Source organism: Danio rerio, chromosome 5, assembly GCF_049306965.1.
Source record: "Danio rerio strain Tuebingen ecotype United States chromosome 5, GRCz12tu, whole genome shotgun sequence".
NCBI lineage: Eukaryota > Metazoa > Chordata > Actinopteri > Cypriniformes > Danionidae > Danio > Danio rerio.
In genome coordinates, this window is record NC_133180.1 from 30,881,047 (window position 1) to 30,900,660 (window position 19,614).

General features: G+C 35.2%; 1 protein-coding gene across 2 annotated transcripts in view; it reads right to left on the bottom strand.

Moving 5' to 3' along the window:
• adamts8a (ADAM metallopeptidase with thrombospondin type 1 motif, 8a) overlaps positions 1 to 19,614 on the bottom strand; it is a 191,012-nt gene that overhangs the window by 110,285 nt on the left and 61,113 nt on the right. For both annotated transcript variants that reach the window (XM_073952223.1, XM_073952221.1), the window contains one exon: positions 11,019 to 11,139. The gene's annotated coding sequence lies outside the window, so the exon portion shown is untranslated. The remainder of the gene's footprint in view (positions 1 to 11,018; positions 11,140 to 19,614) is intronic.

Below are 19,614 nucleotides of genomic sequence, written 5' to 3' on the forward strand. Positions count from 1 at the left end.
GTGCTGTGTAGACAAGATGCAGCACTGTTTAGCACTTTTTCAGAAAATTACATTTGTGTTTTTATATATCTGAGCAATGTTCTTTCATAAAAAAAGGTTTGTTTAATAAATACAGATCTTACAACCATACATAATCTGTTTACAGTTCATTTTTCTGTTAAAAAGACTCGAAAAGACTCGAAAATCAAACAATAGGACTTTGGACTTGACTTGAGACTTGTTGCCTTTGACTTGGGACTTGACTCGGGACTTGCCTGTCTTGACTCGGGACTTGACTCGGGACTTGAGGGCAATGAATTGAGACTTACTTGTGACTTGCCAAACAATGACTTGGTCCCACCTCTGCCCAGATTCCCACTTCCCATATCCTCTCCAGAGTTACTGCAGTGGCTAAGTGTTCTCCACAGCAGCTGTTTTTCTTAACAATGCTGCTGACCTAAATGTGCAGAGAGAGAAAATTATCAAGAAGAATGCGACAGGAACCTTGGGATTTTTCACAAATTGCATCATCTCAGACAAAGAGTTGTTGAGGGTGTCGTGCACTTTAACCAGTGCATGGTAACTTGTTATAGTGTATTATTAAATAGGCCATGTATATTCACTTTTATTTATTAATCAGTGTAAAGCTTGTAATAATATGTATAACACAAGTCCATTCCTGATTTCTTTGCTTTACACAAAGCCTTTCTTCAATGCAATAACACATGAAATGAATGCTTATAATGATCGGAATGGTGCCAAAGTGCCATTTTGTAGAGTCATGTCATTATGTCATGCAAACAAAACTGATTATTTCAAGTGATAGTTTTCCATAGTCTATAGTCTGAAATATACTTCATCACCTGGAGTACTTTGGAGCATAAAATCACGTTTGACACAACTAATTAGCGGCTGGCTGCAGTTCACTTGATGGCCACTGATGTTTCTGAATTCTCCTTATAAGCCAGGGGTGTCCTAACTAGGTCCTAGAGCAGGGGTGGGCAAAATCGGTCCTGGAGGGCCGGTGTCGTGCACAGTTTAGCTCCAACTCGAATCAAACACACCTACTTATAGATTTCTAGTGATCTTGAAGACACTGATTGACATCTTCAAGTGTTTTTGATTAGAACTCAGTATTACAGACTTGATAAAGGTCAGACATGGCTAAGTGAGAATGAATTACTTCGCCCACAATCAGAGACAAACACCCTTTTTAAGACACATCCTGTACTGAACGCATTTGTACAAAACATTTATCTGCTCTGAGAACCCGTAAATTCTCAATCTAAACAGCATAAACATCAATGTCGAAATAGACCAGTGGTACAATCTGTTCTTATCTGTTGTCTTTCTCTCACTCCCTCTTCCTCATTACAAGGACAAAAGGACTCACAGAGTTCACAGGGGAACAGGGATCGTAAATCTATAGCAGAGGATTTAGGAACTTGTACCCAAATGCAATACTTGCAAAACATATCGCATACAGACCAACTAAACACTTGCCGAAAACATAGACTTTAATAAGAAACAGTCGCTTTAATTTGTGAATCTGAAAGTCCCTGTTGGTCTGCTCAGAGTTCCCTGGCTCTCGTACTTTTGTTGACTCCACACATGCATATCATGATGAGTCAGATGCATTTCACAATTGATTAATTGCCTATAGCTGTGGTGTGGATAGCAACTGATATTAGGCCGTCAAACAATGCTAGCAAAAAGATGAAGAGAGGATTGCACAATGTGTGAAAGGAATATATGATAAAAAAAAGGCTGCACATGAGCTTATCAGTCTATTGCAGATGTGAAAGCAACATTAAAATGACCAGAAAAATCAAGGAAAGTGAAAGATGATACAAATGTTTCAAAAGTTCACACTTAGATATGCTTGGCATTTTTAGCAGGTTTGGCATGCTCTTCCGGGAGAGAATCCTAAGCCAGGCTCCCGCCCGGTCAATAAGCAAATATGGGGGTCCGAGATCAGGTAGGTCTCGAGAGCTCCCCTTAGAAAAGGAAGGAAAAAGAGGAGATGGGGCGGAAGGGGGATTCTTCGAAAACGAAGATAGGGCAGTGGGGAAAAAAAATCTGTCCATTTATTGTAAGCTTGGATCAATCTGATTGGATTATTACTGATTACAGATGAGCAGCCAATCGTGCTCAATGATATCACGAAAAATTTTTGAAACTGCACTTAAACTTTATAATTTTCCCGTCCACATTATATTACAAGTATCCCTCTATATTTTCAATTGATTTATTCATTTCTGGATATATTTTTTCATTGCTTTTTATTTCTTTGTTTCCATTTATTACACAGTACTCTATTTAAAAATTCTAAACAGATGTAAATGTGTTCATGTGCATCATGTGTCAGTTTGTGTTACCGAAAACTAACTAACGAACGTCTTCAAAACGAACGCTACGCAGCATTATGATGGCATTCCTTTTACACTTTCCAGCTGACTGCTTACCTCTGTATGGACAGCTTTCCCGCTGCTACCAGTTTGTCCAGTAGCTCACCATCTATGTCGGGGGACTTGAAACGGAAAGAGGAGTTGACCATGACGACGGGGTTCGAATCTGGCAAAGAACGGTTCCAGAAAGCGGGCAAGACAAAAACAGAAGCCAAAAAATTAAACAACGTAGTAAATAACAGAATGAGTAAAATCTGAAAATGTGGTAAAAATTAGGCAAGGGCTTTTCTTTTTCTGGATTGCGGGGGAAAAGTGGGTGGGCGGGTCAATCTGTGCTTTTGAAAACACTGTTGGTTGAGTTTATTGATGGAGTATGGAAGTTCAGTGGATCAGTCAGTCATTCAGTCAGTCAAACAGTCAGTCGACAGCGGCCTCTGATGGATTTAGGTAAGAAAAGTAGACGCGAATGGCACTCGCAAGAGAAATTTGAGATCTCAAAAAGCTTACACAGGTCCTGGTGGATTTGCGAAAACACAATCTAAAAAAGCAAAAAATGTAGCTCCTGAGACGTATTCGGCGCTCTCCAGAAATGTATACAGCGGCATGTTTTTAGAATGAGCCTGGCTTGAAAAATGAATGGCCGAATGGTTATTGCAAAGTTTTTCCCGGAAAAGCTGCCTATTTAAACAAATCAGAATTGATTTCACCAATCCATATAAAATTACAGCCACTGTCAACATCTAAAAATACAATAAATTACCTACAAAAAATAAATAAATCATAGATTGAAAAAACATAACACATTTGTTCCTATTAAGAGTGTCACTTATTTACTGCTGAGTTTCGGTTTTTAAAATGTAGTTACAAATAAAATGTATAATAATACATAAATCAAAGTTTGAAATAATTTAAATAACCTTTAAATAGATTTTTAAAAATCCTTCTCCAATGAATGCAATAGTTTTTTTTAATTGAATGTAATTAAATTCATTTATGTCTATTTCAGAATATATTTATTATTATTGTTATTATTTTTTTTAATTATTATTATTAGTATTATTATTATTGTTGTTGTTGTTTAAAACTAATAATTAGTATCCTGAATACTTTATTTTTTATTGCCCAACTTGCCATATACAAAGGCTTGGAAACCCTTGATCTTGAGAACTTCCAGGGCAAAGCTGAAAGACATAATGGATTAGCAGTCATAATTCATGGTATGTTAAACTGATAAAGATGAAATGAGGAGCACCAAACATAAATATTCATTGGCTCAACCTGATAGAGATCAGAACTAGGACTACAGCCTGCCAAAGCACAACAGATAAGCTCTCTCTGTCCTCAGACCTCAAAGCATCGCTCAGATTACTTCATTTACCCCTGAGAAAGACAATCTGTGTCCAGACTCGCCTAGAATCGCATTGGAAGTTAATTTAATTTTGAGTTGCGTATAGTGTCAAAAAACAAAAATAAAGTCTCTTTGTACACATCAATATTTTTCTTATCTAAAAATACTGCTAAATGTCTGAGAAGATGCCAAAAAAATGAAAACGAATGCAGGTTCATAATCACCAGTACACATTCCTGTATGCTCTGTTAATCAGTCAGAACGTTTGTTTGTAGATTTGATAATAATGAAAACTACCATGGTGGGGAAAGATAACTACTATTAAGAAACAATGAAACCCCCCTTGCTGCTTTTGCAGATTAGTATGAGAGATATGCTGTTAAACTAATGTCTCTGCATTGCCATTTATGGCCTTCAGGACTATGTACAACTGTTTCTTGGCAAATTAATTCAAACAACATTGCTTGTGTGCCAGGATCTACAGTAATGTATGTCTGGCCAAGTTGGTTGGACAAGAAGATTTTCTTAGTGCTAAAAACTCAATGACAGTAAAGTTTCACTGACCAACAGACTGGACATAATATGTGATGACAAATGAATTATGGGCTCTTCACCAGCATTTGCCTTACAGGTTCAACCACATGCACACAGTGTATCTAAAAATGCAGCTTTACAAATGAACTAATTCAAAGGTTTTTCATTGGAATCCAATCATTGGAAGCCATTTTTACCAGGTTTGCACTGATTACTGAAGTACTGAAGATTTTTATTTTGACAATCACAGATTTTACGGAAGATAGTCACAGATCATATACAATTCTCAGACAATAGTCTACAGTATTTTGCAATCTGCTTAGGTGTAAAGCACTACTTGTGATCTATTCATCCAAAATACGAAATCAAATTCCATTTTTATGACTGGATCCTGCATTTCCATCTGCATTTTATGCATTTCAGAAAGAATAGGGCACTAAATAGAGTTGTGGCAAAATAATTGTTCGACAAATTGATTCTGCATCTATTCTGAGATTTTCAAATTGCTTCACTTTTATATCTTGAATTACACCAGCTTATGAGGAAGATCGCTTACGTACCTATACATTATGTCATGAGATGTACAGGTAAGTAAACACAGCTCACTATGAACACTCTTGTAATTCACTTAAACCTTTCCTTGCTTTAATAATGGTTATTTAAGTTTAAGTGGTATCTTTAAAAAGAAGTGGATGCAAGCACAACATAGCTGTTTCTGAAGCCTACAGCGTAATCTGCTGTTAATTAGCTTGTGGCCCGTTTCCACTAAATTACTTTTTAACAAGATGCTAACGTTACATGTGGTGGTGAAGAATAAAAATATGAACATAAAACATATGAAAATATATAAAAAAATATATGTTTTGTATGACTTATGAACCCAAATAGGACCTAAATGTAAGTTTGGGGTATTTTTAATTTGTAAATTTGTAACATTTCAAAGACTGTAAGTCTCTTTATGTGTTCTTAATGGTTTTATTTATTTTTATTTATTTTTTATTTTATTTTATACTTTCGCAGATGTTACAGTAGGCTCTTTCACATTATCATTGCTCTGCAGTTATAATCAAATTCGTTCATAGAAAAGTTAGTAATAAACATTCATTTATACATATGTATTTAGGTATGTAAAGCATTTGTTTAGTAAGAAAAGCTTCTCATATAATATCTGGATGATGTTGACTGCAACTTTCTGTTGAACACACCCACCAAACGGGTACCATTGGTAGCCTTTGGCAGTGGAGACACAAGCCTTATAAAGGTGACCCATACCGAACTGTACCGTACTGTACTATACCACTTAGTGAAAACGAGACATTAGAATCAATTGCAGAGAGAATGTTCAAGTTTGCATGTTAAAAATCTCATAATCAATGCTGAATCAATTTTTCACAACACTTTTAGCCCAAAAACTAAAACATCTCTCCTGATTAGGCATGGGCCAGTATAAAATCTGACATCATGATAACCTTAATAATAAATATCATGGTTTCACGGCACTGTGATTACTGCTCTAAAATACTTTATTTTTAAATGTCTGAGTGAAAAACAAAAACCTTTTTCCCCTTTGAAAACAATATAATATATATTTTTGAAAGATTTAAAATATTTTAGAGCAGTAATTATGTCAGGCTAAATAAATCAAATAAATCATTAACTTCTGCTGTCTTCATTAATTTCAAAAACACAGATTTTATTATAATTTAAAACGGCATCTTAGAATATTTTTTCTGCTGCTGTTCCAAAAAAAAATGTAAATAAAATATCTTACTCAAACCCTAGGAATGGTATTACAGAAAATACCATAACCGCGGTATACCTTAAAAATGGTTATCGCCCCATGCCTGCTCCAGATATACCACAAAAAAAAAAAAACACAACATGTACTGTACGTATGATCTCAGTCAGCTTTAGTTCAATGTAATACAATCAATTTGAGTTCATCCAACTTTTTTCAATAAAGTAATAACTTTTCTATTAAGTATAAACTTTAAATAATACTTTAGCTAAATTAACTCATTTCACTTTGGTTTTACAGTGTGTGGTTTGGGTCATAAAACATGGACCTCTTTTTAGCTCTGATCTGTAAGCAAAAGCAGCCACACAGAATCACAAGAGTTCCCACTGTTAGTTTAAAAGTAAAAACACTGAACAACATTTTTTAAACTCTGAAGTGCACCCTCAGAATGATAAATGACCATTTAAAACCCTGACCATTGTATGTTACTGTGAAACTAAGACAGTAACACAAGACAAAAGCAATGACCCGGTCTAATTCTTAATTCTAGACGCCAGACAGTAAACAATTCACAGTCACAGAGCCTTTGACAGTACATCCAAGACAAGTAGAACTCTTAATAATGCCAGACATGTAGACGATATGTCTTCTCTTTCGAAAAAAAAAAATTTTTTATTGTTTTTGCCTCATTAGAAGATAAATGACTAGAAGGAGAAAATGCACATTTTGCCAGAGTCAAGTGTTGAATTTTTTCCTTTACCATTACCTCAGGGGTGAACACGACGAGCAGTGCTAGATCGTCTTATTTGTGCAGATGAGAATAATTTAGTTTTAAAAGCGTGATCTCATTGGCTTGACCTTGGTAGAGCGACTCACACACTGACTCAGCCAAAATAATCTATAGAAAAAAAAAGCAAGACAGCACCTCATACCATAGAAATTACCCATCAGTCACAATCCCTTACGTTCGCATTTCTGATGACACGCTCAAGGAAACCAAGTGCAAATAAAATGACGTATTAGACTTGTCATACACACTCAGCAAGTGATCTTTTGAGCAACTATTGTTTGCTGTAATAGATCACATAATAAAATCCTTGTGTGATGTTATTTAGAGTAATGCACTTTTAATAATGATTGCATGAAAGCAACGTTTGCCTCAATGAATATTTCAATATGTAGGGTGTGGATGTAATGCATGCAAAATGAAAGCCAAAGCAGTGCAGATACTGCCAGTTCTGCGATCTACATCATAGACAGCTCCCATACGGCACCATGGTACTGATCTGAGTCCAGCCTGGCTTATTGCTTCAATTATTTAGTTACCACAACAAATGGATCAGAGCAAGCGCTGACATGCTTGGTGAGCAGGACTACTGTCATGCAAGCAAAAGAGTACCACAGAAACACCACAGAAAAGCTATAAAGCATGTGGATTTTGTATGGCGTCTGCTCAGGACTCGTGAAATTTTAAACGAAACAAGTAAATGGAAAGGAAACAGCAATAAAAAAACCATAGACTGTAAAAGATATGGACGTAGTATCCGTGACGTCACCCATAGGTTCCTGAAGAACACAAAAAAAGCTACAAGTAGGCGTGGCCAACCATCGGCACTTGTTTGCGCATCATTGCACCGACCGGGGGAAACCAAACAAGGGCAAAGACGCAAAGCGTGAGCAGAGCTACGAGGCCTGCTAGCATTTTGCTTAGACATGCTTTTCTTTGAGAGAACCGCTTAATTGTTTACTACCTTCGACTCGTTTGTGTTCTGACCACATGTGCCTTGTTGTATACTATATCCAGACCCCCTGGTTTTTCGCTATTTTTTTGGGGTGATTTTTCGCTATAAAAATGACTTATTTTGTGTCATTAATTCCCAGAAATTGGCAGACAATTTTGCGATTAAAATATAAACATTAAAAATTATATATATAATTTTAATTACCATATTAGGTAGTTAGGTGTGCAATCTGAGACAATGACAATGGCACAAATCATAAAATTAAAGCTTATTTATTTTGTAATAAACACGGATTGCCTTAAACTCGACGCAGGGAAGCATTTTGGTTTTCTTTCAATAACTGCAGGGAAAGAGTTAAACAAAATAATACCAGCCATGCGTGTAAAGCACAAATAATGTCTTTCAATTCGGTCAAGTCCAGCGGCCGTCATGCTTGAACCAGACTCCATCATTGTAAGCTGCTTGCTGTTCTGTCTGTTCCATTGATCCGTTTTTTAGATGTTTGCTATTTGTAAGGTTAAGCAAATAGTGCGGTAAAGAAAATCCCCGCTCTCTCATCAAGCTGCTGTAACTGTCCAGAGCTGCAATCATAGAGCAGCTATCAAGAGTTGGAGATCAGCAAATATTTTAATGGCCTTGCATGTATTTAGGCCTTTTTACATTTTGATAATACTTTTGATAATATTTGAAGTTCACTAAAACCTAGCTACAAATATTTTACTTAATTAATAATACAGTATAACTTTTACTAATATAGGCCTAGTTAGTGCAATAAACAGTAGTTTATGGACCCATTATCTTTTTTAGTAAAAAAGTAACGTATTAAGGTGTTTTTGCACTTCTTATGCATCAAATAATGCCTATGCTCCGAACATTTTATTCACTGAGACATGCTGCATTCTTCTTCAATCATGTCAGTCATTTCTTACCATTTTTTAAACATATTTTATCTATTATTTTCTGTAAATCTGGATCTGACCATTACAAGCTCACACTAAATGGTTAAAAGAGACGTGATTAAGGGATTATACTGTATGCAACATCCTTTATTTATTCTTTTAGGTAAGGAGAGATCTCCACTTAAGGTTCATACTTAGAGGGAAATTTGTGCTTTAGGCATCATAAAGCTTGAAGTATCAGTATCGATGCTCGGTATCGCCGTTCACCATGACAAGGTATCTGTATCATCTCGGAGCATCTCTAATTCCAAACTCTTTTCAGATTATTGTAAGGTGTGAATCAGAGGTAGACTGACATATAGTCCTAAAGTATAAGACTGGCTTAAGGTAACTCCTTTTAATCAAATTGCAATGCAAATGTTAAATGGCCAATATAAAAAAAAAAAAATATATATATATATATATATATATGTATATATATATATATATATATATATATATATATATATATATATATATATATATATATATATATATATATATATATATATATATATATATATGAAAGTTTTTTTTTGAGATGTGCTAAAATATATTTTCCAGTGTTTTTACCTTATTCATTAAAAATATTTATTTACACCACTGAAAATTCAATCCATTATTTTGTGCCTTACCAACAACAGCACAATTAATATCAGTTTTTAATGTTAATGAAAGTGTACAATCTCTTGCTTAACCTGAACTTTATCTCTGAAAACTGGACTGACACAGTTTCAATTTACCAGAACTTCTATGTTAAGCTGCTTTGATACAATCTACATTGTAAAAATATAATTAAAGATGAATTTAATAATTTTGCAATCTCTCAAAAATATTTTTAAAGTCTTAAAGTTTTTTGGAACAGTGTAAATGTTTTAACTGCGGATTGGAATTTGTTTTGTTTCATATATTGTTATTTAGCATGTATTGTTTGGTGTTATAGAGCTTTTTGTGTATTTTCTTTCTGCTGTCCACCTTTACTGTATCTATCTTAATAAAAGTACTGTGGCATGAGTAGCACGGTGCCTTAGTGGTTAGCACTGTCGCCTTACAACAAGAAGGTCGCTGGTTTGAGTCCCGGTTTCCTCCGGGTGCTTCGATTTCCGTCACAATCTAAAGACATCCGCTATAGAAGAATTGGATTAACTAAATTGGCCGTAGTCTATGGGTGTTTCCCAATACTGGGTTGTGACTGGAAGGGCATCCGCTGTGGAAAACATAAAAATAGTTGGCAGTTCATTCCACTGTGAAAAAACAAGGGACTAAGCTAAAGTACTGTCGAGTATTGTAAGAGTACTGTAGCACCAAATTTTATCAAAAATTATGATATTATTCTTCCTCTTCTTCAATTCTTCCCTGTAAAACCTCCTGTTTCAGAGTATCTGTTGGCACATGGAGAAGATCTACCCTGTTATTATACGCTGTCCAAACCAATGAAATATAATGTAATGTTCTTGCATGGTAATTGATTCAATATTTGAGCAACAAATGTGAGCTTTGTGAAATGACAATGAAAGAGTATAATCATTTGCAGACTACATTGTGTCTAACAATAGTCATCAAAATACTGAGAAAAGTGTTGAGTGGTTATTTAAGCCCTTTTCTCTTTATTTTCAAACTCTGTCTCGCTGACCTACAGATTTAAAGCAAAATCTTTTACCTTATTTTGCAAACTGGAATCCAAAGAAGGGGCTTCTTAACAACAATCCTCAAACCTGTTGTCTCATTATTCCAAAATTAACTTCAATCCTCGTCCTTCCTGGAAGATGGCTGACTGTACGTGTCTGAATCAACATGTGTTTCATATTGCACTCATAACATTAGACGTTTCGAGTACTCAAAGCCAAAAACCGCAACGATGAATACTCCAGGGATCACAAAGATAAGGGAATGAAATAAGGCATGAACACACAAGGAAACATGCATATATAAATTTCACACACAAAAGGCTGTTTTGCTCCCTGAAGAGACAAGCCGCCAACTCAGCATATCATGGCTGATCAAATGTAGAGCACAAAATGCGTCATGCATCCTGATTAATGCTTTTAAAAAGCCAGACTCCAAGGTCGAATGTTCACAGGATAAGGGACAGAACAAAAAAACAGACAGAGACCCAAACCGCTGCACTTCATTATCTCCAGCAGTTCAGTTCGTTATTTTTCACAATAAACGTGTCAAGTGACGCACATCCCGTAATGTGTGATTCAACACATTTCCTTAAACCCAAAGTGCACCCAAACACATGGTTCTGATGAACGTCTTTTTCTCTCTCCATGTCAACTCTTGGTGTTGTTTTGGTGCAGTATTTTGACTTCATCAGTTTTCGCTCACCTAAAGGGGATCCTCTGCTGTGACGCACTGTCTTCCATGCAGCGGTTGGGTTGAACCTCACAGTGTGCTCCGAGAGGACATGTTTGTACAGCATCCCTGGTTTAAATGGTCTGTGTTAGCCCTTGAGAACAGAGAAACAGTTTGAGCCAATGTTGAATAGTGTTTTCCACTGAATGTTTTGACATTGGTTACATTAAAACAGTCCAAGCATTTAAACAAGGGATACACAAAATGGTTTGGCAACATGAACAAATTTGAACCCTTACGGAACCTGCATCCATTACAATGGACATCATATGTCAGGTCTTTTTTATTTTTGCTTTCAATGCATTTGACCTAATTTAAAGCCTGTTGTCTATGTCATTGGACATTTATATTCCAAGGCTCTGTCTGCTATAATTTAAAAAAATACTGAATATGCTGAAGAGTAGCATGGCATCACTTTGGTCCAAAAACAGAAGAAAGCAACGTTTTCAATGGTTTTGTTCACATTTATTAATATGTTGGACAATATTTCAGATATTGTATAAATAAAAAGGATTTTATTTACAAATAAAACTTAAATATCAATTGTAGAATTGCAAACTTTAAATGAGGAGTTTTTAAAATATGTCTGTCCATTATTTTGAGTTCTAATAATGTGCAGTCTATAAAAGAAAAACCTCCAAATTAAGGTTGAATATTATAATCTTGTCCTTTGTGATCTTCAGAAGAAACTCCAAGTAAATATTTTTAATTTAATTTTATATTGATACATATGCAATATTCATGGTATATTGTTTTTGCAGTCCAACTGTTTTAACCTGACGTCCATCGAAATGAAAGAATGTTGACATTTTTATAATTAATTTCTTGTGTCGTTTATGGAAATGATAGGAAATTAAAATGTACTTCTACATTTTTCTAAAACTTGAAACATAATTTAGGTCTGAGGGGTTAAAATTGGGGGTGCATGATATGACAGAAAACTGACATTGCAATATTTGCTATTTCTGTGATATATAATGTGATAGGATTTCACCAGATGACCCTATTTTGGAAAGAATTCCTAATTTTGTAGTGATTGGAATTGTTTGTAGAGGATCTGCATAAAATATACAAAATAAAATAAATTAAAGCACAGATGAAAGCAACAGAACAAATATAAATGGTTTTTGATGGTTTTCTTTCGAGTTTAACAGTGTTAGAAATGTGCAGAAATTCAATAATCAAATGTCATAAAACCACTGCATCGTGTTTACTGTATTAAATAATTAAACACAATTTACCTTTGTTAAAGCGGTAAACTTTATCATTTCTTGTGCCCAAATGGTTTAAATTCACTTGAAATCTTACAGTCACGGGCCTTAAAAACACATCCAAATAAAAGACTCTCATATTATTAGAGTTTAATTTTGCAAATGACTCCTGAAATCACATGTTTTGAGGTTTTCTGGTTAATCAAACCTCAATATTGCAGATCCTGTGATATTGTAGATTCGCACAGTGTGATATCAATGCTGAAACTATATATTGTGCAGCACAAGTTAAAATGTGTCATATTTGCATTTCACAACAAAATGCCAGTAATATTCACATAACATTCTACAATCCCACCCTGACTTATGCATTTTATGAATTGGTTGAACTTCATGTACTTGCTATGACTGCATGACAAGAACTAGATTCAGTGATTTCTTTTACACTCCATCAGAAGGAATGCTCTTGATCTCTGTGTTGTATCAATCAGAGATGATCACAAAGCCTTAATGCAAGGAGCAGGAAAAATACTTGAATGACTTTTTCCTGTGTTCATCTGCATTCAGTCCCATTACACTGGAAACCAGATGCTCGGGCTGTAGCTTTAAATTTGTTTATTCTGTATATTTGGCTAATGAATGCAAACAGACAGCATGAGAGAAAACAGATGCAAAAGTGTGCAAAAATCCCTGAAGTGTTTTTCAAAACAGAAAGAGCGGGGAAACAGGGAAGCACACAGGGGAACATTTTAGGCTAGATGATGGAGCACTCGTGTCTCAGTGGCATATCTAAATTACTACGTTTGGTGACAGAAACTATGCATTATTTTTTAAATGTGTAGAATGGATGAATTGAATTGACCAAATGTGACAATTAAAAAGTAAAGTAAACTACTGTATTATTTGAGAAAAACATTCTATTCATAATTATTTGTTTTTAATATTTAAGAGAAAAAAGCTATTAGTACTAATAACAACAATAAATCTTTCTGAGCACCAATTAAGCATACTAGAACAAGTTCATATGATATTGAAGTGTCACAATCACCAGCAATCAAGACTTGTAAATTGCTAGGAATCATTGACTTTGACTTAGGACTACTAATCTGTCACTATATTGACTACAAATCCTGTGATTCACCACACACTCACACCTGTTCCAGTTTTCTGCTGATTGCTGACACACAAAGGTTAAGCTGTTCAGAACTGATTACTAGACTTTAAAAGCAGCACAGACACACACACACACACACACACACACAATAGTTGCTGAGTCTTGTTTATCTGTGAGCATTACGACATGACTTGCCTTGTTAGACTCTTGCTTTATTGTTTTGTTTATTTACAATGTCTGCTGCTTGCCTTTTGACTCTGGATTTGCCTGTATACATCCGTTTGCCCCTGTGTTGACCATTGCTTGCCTGACCATTCTGTTGAATAATCCTGCATTTGGATTTGCACCTGCGTTGGCCAGCGTCCATCTCTTTACATGAAGACTTAAATACATGACTGCTAAAAATTCATCCTTGCCAATGCAGGAATACATTCTCAAATATATTTTGTCTGTGTTCTTCGTCAAAATCTAAAACAATATACACAACAAATCTAATAAGTCTAAATCATACACATGTTGAAGATAAAATACACAAAAACGCTGGTCCTCAATATTACACCACATATTACGGTAACACTTTACAATGTTCATGTACAGTACATGAATAATGATGTACTAATATGTAAACTAAACATTACTTTATTATAAACTAATGATGAGTTAATTCATGTGCTAATCATGAACCAACTTTAACTATGATTAAGCTATCTTAATTACTTGTTAGTACATGCTTGTTTGCAAATTAATGTATAAATTACCACATTAGTTTATGCTTAATTTAACCATCATGAACTTATGATATGTTAATGTTATATCATGACTTGACTTGGAAGGGCACATCATCGTTAACTCATTTTTAACTACTCATGAACTCCTTATGCACATCCATCCAGTCACTAGACTCTAGTGCATTTACACTGAATAACAATAGAAAAGTGTTAAAACACAGGAGTTCATGAGTAGTAAAGTCATCAAAACGTAATTATCCAATAACAGCTTGTGTTATTTAACTTAAATGTTAATTAATATGGTTATAATAACAAGTAATTAAGGTAGCCACTATTCACACATAAAATCATATGACTAATGTTGTAGTTAAAGTTAGTTTTTGATTAGCATGCACCTTAATTCATCAATAATTCAAAATAAAGTAATGTTTACTTTGCAAATTAATAGATCATCACTGATGTACAATTAATGTAAAATGTTACCCATATTACACTCACCACAAAAAAACTTCAATTAAAAATATACTTCTAAAAATAGAATTGTAAAAATATTGTCAGCTTGTATGTCTTTAATAGTCCTTGGTAATACAATACAATCAACAGGGCTAGTATTAAAAAAAAATCTTTCTACTTTTAAATCTACAAGGACAAATATCACCGCTACTCACCCTTGTAGAATGAGTGTGCCTCTCTTACTAATACATTATAATCAGACAAATATTTGCCACAATTTTTTTTTAAATCTTAAATACCAACACTAATTTACAAAAAATAAATAAATATATATATTTTTCTATAATGTTCTTGTAAATGTGTCAGTGGACATACTTTCAAAATAATTATTTGTTTTGGGCAGTCTGAAATTCATTTTTTAACCACATACATTTTTTCAGTTGACCTTAATTAAATTTAATCTAACTCAAACAAAAAAACCTTGTTCTGTATCTTTATTCAAAAGTGATGCTAATAAAGCAATGCAGTGGAGGCATTTACAATTTCTACACATTTTGTTGTAAATCACAGTGCCAGTGCTCAGCTTGAATTCTCCTTGAAATAATATTTCTTTATTTCATGTAAAAAAAAAATTGTGGGGACAACACGGTGGCTCAGTGGTTAGCACTGTCACCTCATAGCATAGAAGGTTGCCTGTTTGAATCCCAGCTAGGCCAGTTCGCATTTTTTTGTAGAGTTTGCATGTTCTCCCAGAGTTTCTGTGGGTTTTCTTCCGATGCACCGGTTTTCCCCACAGTCCTAAGACATGTGCTATAGATGAATTGGAAAAACTAAATTGACCATAGTGGTGATGCAGTGGAGCAGCATGTTCGCCTTACAGCAAGAAGGTCACTTTTTCGAGCCTCGGCTGGGTCAGACGGCCTTTCTGTGTGGAGTTTGCATGTTCTTTCCGTGTTCGCGTGCATTTCCTCCAGGTGCTCCGGTCTCCCCACAGGCCAAACACATGTGGTATAGGTGAATTGGGTATGCTAAATTTGGTCGTAGTGTATGTGTGTGAATGAGTGTGTATGAATGTTTCCCAGTGATGGGTTGCGACCGGAAGGGTACCCGCTGCGTGGAACATATGCTGGATAAATTGGCGGTTCATTCCGCTATGGCGACCCCAGATTAATAAAGAGACTAAGCCGAAAAGAAAATGAATGAATGAAATTGGCCGTAGTGTAGGTGTGTGTGTGTGTGTGTGTATGTGTGAATGAGTGTGTATGGGTGTTTCCCAGTACTGCGTTGCAGCTGGAAGAGCATCCCCTGTGTAAACATATGCTGAATAAGTTGGCGGTTCATTCCACTGTGGCGACCCCTGAAGTATAAAGGGACGAAGCCAAAGGAAAATGAATGAATAATATTGTGTATTTTGCATTTATCGATAATGCCATCTAGGATCACACCTTGCTATGTAAAACATTAGTTTTCATTAAACAAATTTTATTAAACGAAGAAAAACAACAAATGCAAACTATATCTAAGAAAATAAGGATTTGTTTGCCTAAACTATTTGCAGTACAAAAAAAAAGCCCCGTAGCTCAGTCAAAGGGCTCCAGATCTAGATAAAGCATGTGTATAAACACGCGTTTCACTCCACTGCAAAACAATCAAGAATTAATCAGTAGCTTTACACAGGGTTGTGAGCACACTTAGGGTGAAGCTGAAAAACTGTTTAACGTCACTGAACACCATATGTGGAAAAGAAGTAAAAACACATACATGAATGAATATTCTCAGATTCACAGAAAAACAAACTCGTCTGTCATGATTAGTTTAGATGAAATGGTATATAGACTACACAATCTGTCCAATTGGGGAATATCACACACACACACACGTTTGTGTCATAATCACTGTGCAGCCTGGGTATTATCAGAACTACATTTATAAACTGGATTCTTTACTTTTTCTGTCATGTTTTCTTTTCTGTGGCTTCATGTGCTCTTAATCAAATATGTTTAGCCAGTAAGTCTCTAACTGTGATGGAGTCATCCACACAGAACTCACCCCTAATTGACACAGTGTGTTTTTCACCGAATGACTATGTAAGTGTGGTAAAGTAAATAAATATCAGCACATTTTAATAGTTTTTTTTTTTTAATACTTTATGGTTATTATGCATGGTTCACACAAGCAATTAACATTTTTATGTCATTCACACAGATACAGTATTATGCATTGGTTGGACAATGACTTCCCATAAGTGAATCTCACAGTCATTACACCCAGCCGTGTCATAAGTGAGGAGAAAAGGGCAACAGAACACATAGGGCCCTGGAATGTGGCTGCTCTGAAAGATTATAAAATATTATTGCAGTGATATTGAGTGTATACCTGCGTGCTGCAGTATTCTGATCCTAGCTATTTTAACAAGCTTGTTGATTGTACAGACTGATTTCATGCGGCCACTATTTCAAAAGCCAAATTGAGGCTGGGGTGTGGAGAAACCCGGAATTATCGCCTGAGTTACACTGGAACATTGTGTACCTGGCTGCATATCTTATCAGCAAAGAGAAAGCGACACAAATTAACAATTTCACCGCCCTCTAAGTGACCCGAAGGTCGGTTATGAATGGATAGTGAAAATTAAAAAGGATATCAGACCTCGTTTTTAACTACGTTAAAGGAAATGGCACTAGTTAGCTAATGTTATCTTTCCCAAACACATGTTTTAGATGCCCTTTATTAAGCTCATTTATCAAACTTGCCACAATACTGAATTTCAGTACTAAAATTTATATTTTAAAAATTAAATTTCCTGCTAACATTTAAGCACTGTTGAGCGCACAGTTAAACATCACTGATTTGCCATAGTATTCACCAGTGCTCAACAGAAATGACTGTGGCTGTGAAGGTCATCAGTTCACTGCACTTTACCCGAGGTTTACCAAGTGTAAACACAGACAAGCGATATGCTGATAACTCAACTGATCTTCGTGGCTTTAAAATGATCCAGTGTGTCTGTATTTGCACTCAGTGAAGAGCGGTGAACTGATGACCTTCACAGACAATCACAGTCATTTCTGTTGAGCACTGGTGAATATTGTGGCAAATCATAGTATTCTCTAAAAAAGATTGTGAGTTTGTTTCATACCTAATATGCTTTTAATTGTATAAATTAAACTTAACTAATTATAATGATGTGAAAGTGATGTTTGCACCATTTCTGCACTTTGAAAACGTGGTAACAGCTGGAGTTTTGTTGTTGCAATGTTTACAGTGCTGATCCTACTTCTGGATTTCTACCCACCACAGCCTCGCTTTTATGTTTTAAAATGTTGGCTGCGTGATATAAGCGTATTGGTTGTTTAGGAATGATGCCAAATGCTTATAGGTGGCAAAGGTCCAGTAGTTTGCATTAACTTACCTAGTATCAAATCTTAAGTGTATATTCAGTATAGCACAATTTAGAGACCAAATAAATATCCTGAGCTGCAGTAACAAGAATGCAAATAATTTTAAAAAAAATGGTTTTCCTTTTTAATACTGTTGCTCTTGGTTCATCTTCATCTTTTTCATCTTTTTAAAATCACTGATGTTACATTAGTAGGTAGTGCTGTTGCCTCACAACAAGAAGGTCGCTGGTTCAAGCCTCGGCTGGGTCAGTTGGCGTTTCTGTGTGGAATTTGCATGTTCTCCCTGCGTTCGCGTGGGTTTCCTCCGGGTGCTCGAGTTTCCCCAACTGTTCAAAGACATGCTGTACAGGTAAATTGGGTAGGCTAAAATTGTCTATAGTGTATGAGTGTGAATGAGTGTGTATGGATGTTTCCCAGAGATTGGTTGCAGCTGGAAGGGCATCCGCTGCATAAAACATGGGCTGGATAAGTTGTCGGTTAATTCCGCTGTGGCGACCGCAGATAAATAAAGGGACTAAGTCGAAAAGAAAAGAAATGAATGAATGAATTTTTATGTACCTAAACACTTGATAAACACTAATTGGTGCTTTGTATGTGAAGACAGAGGCCTCACATAGCTTAAATGTACTGAGTTTAAAAAAGTTTAAATGTTTTTAGTATTTTATATATTTTTCCTTTATCGATTTGTTTTAATATACTCTAAGTCAGAAAGTTTATGTTGTTTCTTTTGTAGATGCAAAAGGAGGGCAGGGAACAGCTGGTTAATGTTAAAAAAAGCAGAGCGAAATAGTTTTTTTTTCAAGATTTATTTTAAGTGATGATGATTTAAGTATTATATTTTATTTATTTGTTTTGAGTGATGTGAAATTATTTGGTTGGAATGTATTTGTGTCTGGGTGACCCCTTTGTCAACTTTGGTGCGGTCCCATTCATATAAGGGCAGAGTTTTGTTTAGTTTTTTATTTTTTATTTTGGGTTTGGAGCGGCTTTAACATCTGAGCGCGGCAAGCTTATTTTTACTCATATGTTCTTTTTATAGCCATGTGTATCTTTATTTCTCTTTGTTTCAAACAATGAAAAATAATGTATTCATTTGCAAATTATGACTCCTGCGTTAGAGAAAGAATGCAGACAATGACCACTGAAAAAGCAGTGATAGAGTCCAGACATTCTGCTGTCAGTCTACGTGTCTGGCTAAATATAATTTTGTTTTGCGGTTAACAAATATATATTTTGTAAGAGCTGATGCTCCTGTCATCAGAAATGTCCGATAGTTTTCAATTAGTGACATAAGAAATACTGAATACTTTCCATGTCATATATCATATTTCACTCCATGTCTCTCAATTAATAGATTCTTCTCATTCCTTAAAGTCTAGAAGCCCACTTATGGCAATCTTTGTAAACTAGCTGGGGGTTGGGAGCTGATTCATGAACATAAATGTAGGTCTTTAGATGCTTAAACACATGCGAGCCAGAAAAAAAATGTAGAATGTATGATGGCTTCTTGCATGCTACAAATAGATATACTTATTTGACTGTTATATATTCTATATCTGGTTTGTATTATAAGAACAAATATCTGTGTGCAAGTTTTCATATAATTACAGGGATAGTTCACTCAAATATGAAAATTCATGACAGTATCTCACCTTCATTTCATTC